The 7,922-nt window shown below is 49.1% G+C and overlaps 1 protein-coding gene across 7 annotated transcripts in view; it reads left to right on the top strand.

Annotated features, from left to right (window-relative positions):
- Nucleotides 1–1,306: 1,306 nt before the first annotated feature.
- ZNF541 (zinc finger protein 541) overlaps nt 1,307–7,922 on the top strand; it is a 53,250-nt gene continuing 46,634 nt past the window's right edge. For 6 of the 7 annotated variants that reach the window (XM_017889201.1, XM_017889225.1, XM_017889235.1 and 3 more), the window contains exon 1: nt 1,459–2,657. The gene's annotated coding sequence lies outside the window, so the exon portion shown is untranslated. Of the gene's footprint in view, nt 1,326–1,458; nt 2,658–7,922 lie in introns of those variants that run through there. The other variant, XM_017889207.1, reaches the window with a different exon arrangement.

Genomic DNA, 7,922 nt, shown 5'->3' on the forward strand with positions numbered 1-7,922 from the left:
AATAAGCCTCTCTCTCAAAAAAAAAAAATAAAAGAAAAAGAAAAAAGAAAAAAAGAAGCCGGGCGCGGGTGGCTCAAGCCTGTATCCCAGCACTTTGGGAAGGCCGAGACGGGCGGATCACAAAGGTCAGGAAGATCGAGACCATCCCTGGCTAATACGGTGAAACACTGTCTCTACTTAAAAATACAAAAAATAGCCGGCGACGAGGCGGGCCCGCCTGTAGTCCCAGCTACTTGGGAGGCTAGGCAGGAGAATGGCGTAAACCCGGGAGGCGGAGCTTGCAAGTGAGCTGAGATCCGGCCACTGCACTCCGCCTGGGTGGCAGAGCAAGACTCCGTCTCAAAAAAAAAAAAAAAAAAAAAAAAAAAGAAAAAAGAAAAAAGAAGCTCCTGCCAGTAGGCACAAGGGCCCACCGCCCTTCCCAACACAGCCTCAAGCCCAGAGCAGGCACCCCAGATGAGTTCAGCCCTTTCCCCAAAGAAGGGAGGAACAGGCCGGGAGCGCAGTGGGGCTCTCACCTAATAATCCCCAATGCTTTGGGAGACTTAGGCCGGGAGGATCGCTTGAGCCCAAGGGAACCAGACAGCCTGGGCCAACATGGCGAGACCTTATCTCTAAAAAAATGTAAAAATTAGCAGGGTGTGGCTGCGCCCGCGCTGTGGTTCCTGCTATTCAAGAGACTGAGGCAGGAGATCTTCGTGACCCAGGAATGGGAGGGTGCGGAAGCCGTGATCGCAGCCTGGGGGACTGGGAGAGACCCTGTCTCCTGAAAAAAATTAATTAAAAAAAAAAAAGGGAGGAGCAGCTCGCCCCACATCTCCTCCGACGCCAGGCAGAAAGAGACCCCCAGACACATCCCGCGCTCGCTACAGGGTCCTGGGAAAACAGACTATACCGTCCTCCCCAGCACCAGGACGCTGCCTCAGAGAGGCCCTCGGACTGGGGCCCGCCACCCAGCGGCCGGCACCCAGGCGGCGCCACCGCGTTCTAACACCGCCCAACCGCAGGACAATGGCTGGAGGCAGAGGCTCGCCCCGGACTCGCCTCCGGGTGGCGATGCCTGGGGGAGCGCCGCCTCCCCCCCGCCCCCTCCCAGGTTCCCTCTTTCTCCACCTCCCAGCCCTGCACCCCCGTCCTCCGCCAAAATGGCGACCAACCGCCTCCTTTCCGCCCGCGGTCAAGCCCCGCCCCCCTCGAGGAGGAGGCCCAGAGCGCGGCGGCCAGGAGGCAGCCGCCGGGAGCCCCGGGCGGTGCGCGGCGGGCGCGAGGCGCCCTGGGGAGGGGCGTGAGGTGGCCCGGGTCACGTACGCGCGCCCGCGCCGCGTGTGAGCCAGGGGGATCGGGGGTGGGCCGCCTGCGGCGTGCGCTCGGGCCGGCCGGCGGGAAGGCGGGGAGGCCGCTGGGAGGCCCGCGCGACGGCGCCAGGCCGCCGAGGCGCGGCGCGCGAGCCCCCGGGGCGGGTAAAACCCGGTTGCTGCTGCCCCTGCCCCTCCCTTTCCTCCGTATCCCCATTCTTATTCTTTCCTCCTTTTCAGTCCCTCCCCTTTTCCAATCTCATTCGTTTCTTTATTTCTTTTTTTAGGGGCCCCGTCTGCCTTTCGAAGGGCGCAGCAGGAGCGGCGGGCGCCCCTCACCCGGCGTCACGCACGCACCTTCTGCACCCCAACAGCTCCGGGCCCCGCTGCACGCCACAGGCCCTTCCCCCTTGGAGAAGACCCTCCTCAGGAGCCCCTGTCCCGCTGCACCCCCTTTTCTTTCCCACTCCGTCCCCCCGGGCCTCAACTGCCCCCTCGCAGCCCCCGAGCTCGCGCCGCGGGCCCTACCCGACCTCCTCACCTTCTGCATCTCGGCCTTGCATTCGCTAGCCCCTTCCAGGCCCCTTGTGCTCAAAACCCCCCTTCCTCCTCTATAGTCCCACTTTGGGGCACAGAGATTTGTCCCGTTTTAGGATCTTCCAGCAAAACTCCAAATCTCTCCTCCCTTCCTTGACGTGCCCCTCCCCCTCCTTTAAGAAACTTCCTGTAGCGCCAAAAAAAGAAAAAAAATTAATCCAGTTTTTTTTTTTTTTTTTTTAAACCATTCAGGATCACTTTCCAGCAAAATTTTTTTCTTCACACCTGGAGTGCCCCTTTTTGGAATATCTTTTCCCTTAGAACAAACCAACTCATTCCTTCCAGTTTCTCTTTCGTCTAATGTTTATATTTCCAGTCCTCCTCCCTTACCCCCAGCTGTCCAGCAGATATCCTCCTTTTATCACCAGTTCTGCCCTAATTAAGCTTCTCCCAGTAAAATTCTCTAGGTCTCTTCCCGGGGGGAAAAATAAGGAAAGAAGGAATAATTATTTCCTCCCTATCAAAAAAACCTTTCCTCCCCACTCACATCTCCCCTGTTGATACTGCTTTCTGCCTTCTTCCAAAAATTGTTACTCTTCTCCAATTTCACATCTGTGTTCTTGTTTCTTTGCGACCCAAGTCCTGACTGCTTCTTCCTTCCCACCACCTGCTTTCAGGGCAAAAGAAATTGAGAGTGGCCTGCATTTACCACTCAGCATTCCAGGAGGACATATCCAATGGTCTGCTTGTCACCTGAACCCTCTCCCTGTGGTGCCTAAACGGGAGTCCTCCTGTTCCCTGGAGATTCATTCACTTGCTCTTCTGGTGAGTTGCCTTCCTTTGCACATCTGCTTTGTTGGATAGATGTCTTTCTTTTTCAAGAGGGTTTCTAAGCAATCCCAAAGTCGGTACTAATGGTGAGATCATAGAAGTTACTGCTTTGGAGAAGTCAAATAGGGAAAAGGGCTGTTTATTGTGAATGTTGACCAGTTAGGAGGAGTGCAGACAGATTGATGTGTGTTTCTTTATTGACATTTGTTGCAAAAAACATTTTTCCTTCCCTAGCTCAGGGTAGCAACTCCGATACTTACAGGTAAGGCACAGGTAAAGGGAAGAAGTAAGGATTGTTGTGAACCAAAGATTGTATGTCCCATCCAAGTGATGCCAGCCAGTGGAAATGCCAGGCCAGTGTTGCCAGAACTTTTGATTTCTTTGAGAAAAGGCCAGAAAACTATCCTTAGATGAAACCTTCTGATTTTTGTTTGTTTGTTTTTTTTGAGACGGAGTCTCGCTCTGTCACCCAGGCTGGATTACAGTGGTTGATCTCAGCTCACTGCAACCTCCACCTCCTGGATTCAAGCAATTCTCTGCCTCAGCCTCCCTAGTAGCTGGGATTACAGGCACCTGCCACCAGGCCCAGCTAATTTTTTTTTATATTTTTAGTAGAGACAGGGTTTCACCATGTTGGCCAGGATGGTCTTGAATTCCCGACCTTGTGATCCACCCACCTCGGCCTCCCAAAGTGCTGGGATTACAGACATGAGCCACTGTGCCCGGCTGAAACCTTCTGATTTTTAAATGCTAGTAACACATTTGGTAATTTAAGAATCAAATAAGACAGTGTAGGCGGGGCACAGTGGCTCATGCCTATAATCCCAGCACTTTGGGAGGTGGAAGCGGGCAGATCACCTCAGGTCAGGAGTTTGAAAGCAGCCTGGTCAACATGGTTAAACCCTGTCTCTACTAAAAATACAAAATATTAGTTGGGCGTGGTGGCAGGTGCCTGTAGTCCCAGCTACTGGGAAGGCTGAAGCATGAGAATTGCTTGAACCTGGGAGACAGAGCTTGCAATGAGCGGAGATCGTGCCACTGCACTCCAACCTGGGTGACAGAGCGAGACTCCATCTCAAAAAAAAAAAAAAAAAAAAAAAAGGCAGCATAGGGAACTTATAACATATGCCTGCCGGCCACCACTTTGGAATTTTCAGTTTCGGTTTACTTTCTGTTAGATGCACGTCTGCTTGGGCATATGTGTACATGCAGGACTTTTACTTATTGGAACAGCAGTTCTCAAACTTTTGTTTTTTTTTTTTTTGAGATGGAGTCTCGCTCTGTCTCCCAGGCTGGAGTGCAGTGATGCAATCTCGGCTCACCACAAACTCTGCCTTTCGGGTTCAAGCAGTTCTCCTGTCTTAGCCTCCCAAGTAGCTGGGACTACAGACGCATGCTACCACGCCTGGCTAATTTAAAACTTTTGCTCTTAAGACCCCTTTACACTTAAAAATTATTGAAGGCTGTAGAGAATTTTTGTTTATGTAAATTTTATCTGGTTGCATTTCCTGTGTTAGAAGTTTAAACTAATAAACTTTCAAAATATTTAATTCATTTTAGAAGGGCAATAATAAACCCATTATATATAAACAAAATAACAAAATGAGCTTTTTTTTTTTTTTTTTTAAAGACAGAGTCTTGCTCTATCGCGCAAGCTGGAGTGCAGTGGCATTATCTCAGCTCACTGCAAACTCTACCTCCCAAGTTCAAGCGATTCTCATGCCTCAGCCTCCTGAGTACCTGGGATTACAGGTGGCTACCACCATGCCCGGCTAATTTTTGTATTTTTAGTAGAGATGGGGTTTCACCATGTTGGCAAGACTGGTCTCAAACTCCTGGCCTCCAGTGATCTGCCTGCCTTGGCCTCCCAAAGTGCTGGGATTACAGGCATGAACCACCACCCCCAGCCAAAATGGACTTCTGTCGCCCAGACTGGAGTGCAGTGCACGATCTAGGCTTGCTGCAAGCTCCGCCTCCCAGGTTCATGCCATTCTCCTGCCTCAGCCTCCCAAGTAGCTGGGACTACAGGTGCCCAACTCCATGCCTGGCTAATTTTTTGTATTTTTAGTAGAGGCAGGATTTCACATTGTTAGCCAGGATGGTCTCAATCTCCTGACCTCATGATCCACCTGCCTTGGCCTCCCAAAGTGCTGGGATTACAGGTGTGAGCCACTGCGCCTCGCCCAAAATGGACTTTTTAAATTAAAAAACTGTTTCAGAAAAATTTAGAAGAGTGGCATTGATTTATATTTTCACAGTCATCTGGATTCTCCTCTCTACCTCTTCATTCAGTCTCTTGAGATACCACATGTCTTGTAGCCTCTGGAAAGCTTCACTGAGAGTGAAAAAGGCAGATAATGTCTGAATGTAATTATGAAAATAGTTTTGATATGGCAGACTCCCCAGAAGATTCTTGAGGACCCCAAAGGGTCCCTCCATTCACCTAACCATGAAAATTGCTCTTCTAGGTTTTAGGGTTTGTTTGCATATTCTGCTAGGATCAATATGGGCAGAAACTTTGATGTGTCTTTTCCTACTTCAGTTAACTGTGTATGGATTTTCCTTTGAAAGTATCCTTCTGATTTTCTTTTCTTTTGAGATGGAGTCTCACTATGTCACCCAGACTGGAGTGCAGTGGCATGATCTCAGCTCACTGCAACCTCCTCCTCCTGGATTTAAGGGATTCTCCTGCCTCAGCCTCCCAAGTAACTGGGATTACAGGCGCACCATCACGCCCAGCTATTTTTTGTATTTTTAATAGAGATGAGGTTTCACCATGTTGACCAGGCTAGTCTTGAACTGAATTGCCCGCCTTGGCCTCCCAAAGTGCTGGGATTAGAGGCATGAGCCACCGTACCCGGCCAGAGAAAACAACTTTACCTTCTGGTTAAGATTAGATATTGGTTACATGACTGTAGGAGGGAGTCTTTGTGCTTTGCTTTGCTTTGCTCTTTTCTTTTCTCCTTTCTTTTCTTGAGACAGGGTTTTGCTCTTTGCCCAGGCTGGAGTGCTGTGATGTGATCATGGCTCACTGGAGCCTCCACCTCCCAACATCAAGCAATCCTGCTTCAGCCTCCCGAGTAGCTGGGACCACAGGTGTGCACCACCACATCTGGCTAGTTTTTAATTTTTTTGTAGTGATGGTGGGGGAGTCTCACTTTGTTGCCTGGGCTGGTCTTGAACTCCTGGACTCAAGCAATCCTCCTACCTAGGCCTCAGAAAGTGCTGGGATTACAGCTGAGAACTGTCTTGTCCAGCTGAAAGTCTTTATTGATTGTTCTACTTAAGAATGTAGGCACGGAGTGTGAAGCAGGAGTCCCAGTCTCAAGTGTGTAATAATAGCATAGTAGAGTAGCCAAGGGTAAGGGTTTCAAAATCAGACTACCCAGGGTTGAATCCTAATTCTGGTTTGGGGCAAGTTACTCAACTTCTCTGGACTATTTACCTCATTGGTGAAATAGGGTTAATGATATAGTATAAGCCTCAATGAAGTATTGTGGGAATTAAATATGATGATATATAAGTGATTACAGGAATACCTGGCATGTCATAAAGCCTCAATAAATGTTCACTGTTATTATTCAATGATGAATATTATAAGGGCCAGGCAGGAAGATAAGTGAGGGCTGGGAAAACTGGAGACTGTAAGCCCTTTCTAGAGATGCCATTCGTCCCTCAAGTCTACCTTGTTGTTAACTGTGAAGGAATGTCAAATCTAATCGTTTTCAAGAGAAACCAGAAATCCATATAGGAAGGTGAAATCTCCCCATTTAAAAAAAAATGGTGACTACTCCAATTTGTGGAAACACGTGTAGGCCAAACAAAATGGGTCTATAGTTTACAGTAATATTTGGACTGGAGGCAGGACACAGTGGCTCACGCCTGTAATCCCAGCACTTTGGGAGGCTGAGGTGGGTGGATCATGAGGTCAGGAATTTGAGACCAGCCTGGCCAACATAGTGCAACCCTGTCTCTACGAAAAATATAAAAATTGGCTGAGTGTGGTGGTGTGTGCCTGTAGTCTCAGCTACTCGGAAGGCTGAGGCAGGAGAATCACGTTAACCCGGGAGGCGGAGGTTGCAGTGAGTCAAGGCCATGCCGTTGCACTCCAGCCTGAGTGACAGAAACAGACTCCGACTCAGAGAAAAAAAAAAAATGGAGTGGGAAAATAAGGAAGGAAATTGCAGGCCGGGTGCAGTGGCTCTAGCCTGTAATACCAGCACTTTGGGAGGCCGAGGAGGGTGGATTGCTTGAAGGCAGGAGTTCGAGGCCAGCCTGGCCAACATGGCGAGACCCTGTCTCTATTAAAAATACAAAAATTAGCCAGGTGTGGTGGTGCATGCCTGCAAGCCCAGCTACTCAGGTGGCTGAGATGGGAGAATCGCTTGAATCTGGGAGGTGAAGGTTCAGTGAGCCAAGATCACGCCACTGTACTCCAGCCTGTATGAAGAGTGAGACCCTGTCTCAAAAAATAAAATAAAATAAGAACACATAAGATAAAATAAAGGAAATTGCATAGCTAGGGTGAAAGCTGCAAGTCTCTCTTCTCAACTCCCAAGCGCCTGCTGTTACTCAGACTTGATGACCCTCTCCTTGGTAACATGGATGCAGAGAGAGAAGGTAGAAGGTGGTGCTTGGGAGGTGGGGGAAATGGTGGCAGAACAGTGGTTGGAGCTTTTCAAAGAGGAAAAGAGGTGGCACAATGGTATTCTGTCACTCATGAATGAAAAGGATGCTGAGAGCCTTCGGTGATCAAAGTTCTGTGCTAGGCAAGATACTGTGAGAAGTTTAGACACCTAATGCCGAGTCCCAGCCATCCTAGAGCTCAGAGTCTGGGAAAAATAGAACTTTAAAGATGATTAACTTCTTAGATAATTTAGAATAAATGTTAAGTGGATTGTTACACAAGTGCTTGTCAGGGTTTAGAGGAGGGAGAAATTAATCTCAGACTTTGTTATGTTGGGAGTGTTCTCTATAGTGGAGGTGACATGTAAGCCTGAGTTTGGAGGGTTTCATTTGGAGGGTCATAAACTCAGATGCCTCCAGAGGCCTGGCAGGGCACAGAAATCAGTGAGCTGAGAGACTGTGGGAGAACAGGGAGTGGTGGGGGCTGTGGCAAAGTGGAGCATTGCATGCCCTGTCTAAAGGTGGCTGCAGCTTCTCAGCTCAACCAATTGTTGCCTTGCAGGAATGTGGACTCAGCATTGACAGATCTTCTGATTTTTTCTTTCAGATTTTTTTTTTTTTTTTTTTTTTTTT

Source organism: Rhinopithecus bieti, unplaced genomic scaffold (genome assembly GCF_001698545.2).
Source record: "Rhinopithecus bieti isolate Rb0 unplaced genomic scaffold, ASM169854v2 scaffold_574, whole genome shotgun sequence".
NCBI lineage: Eukaryota > Metazoa > Chordata > Mammalia > Primates > Cercopithecidae > Rhinopithecus > Rhinopithecus bieti.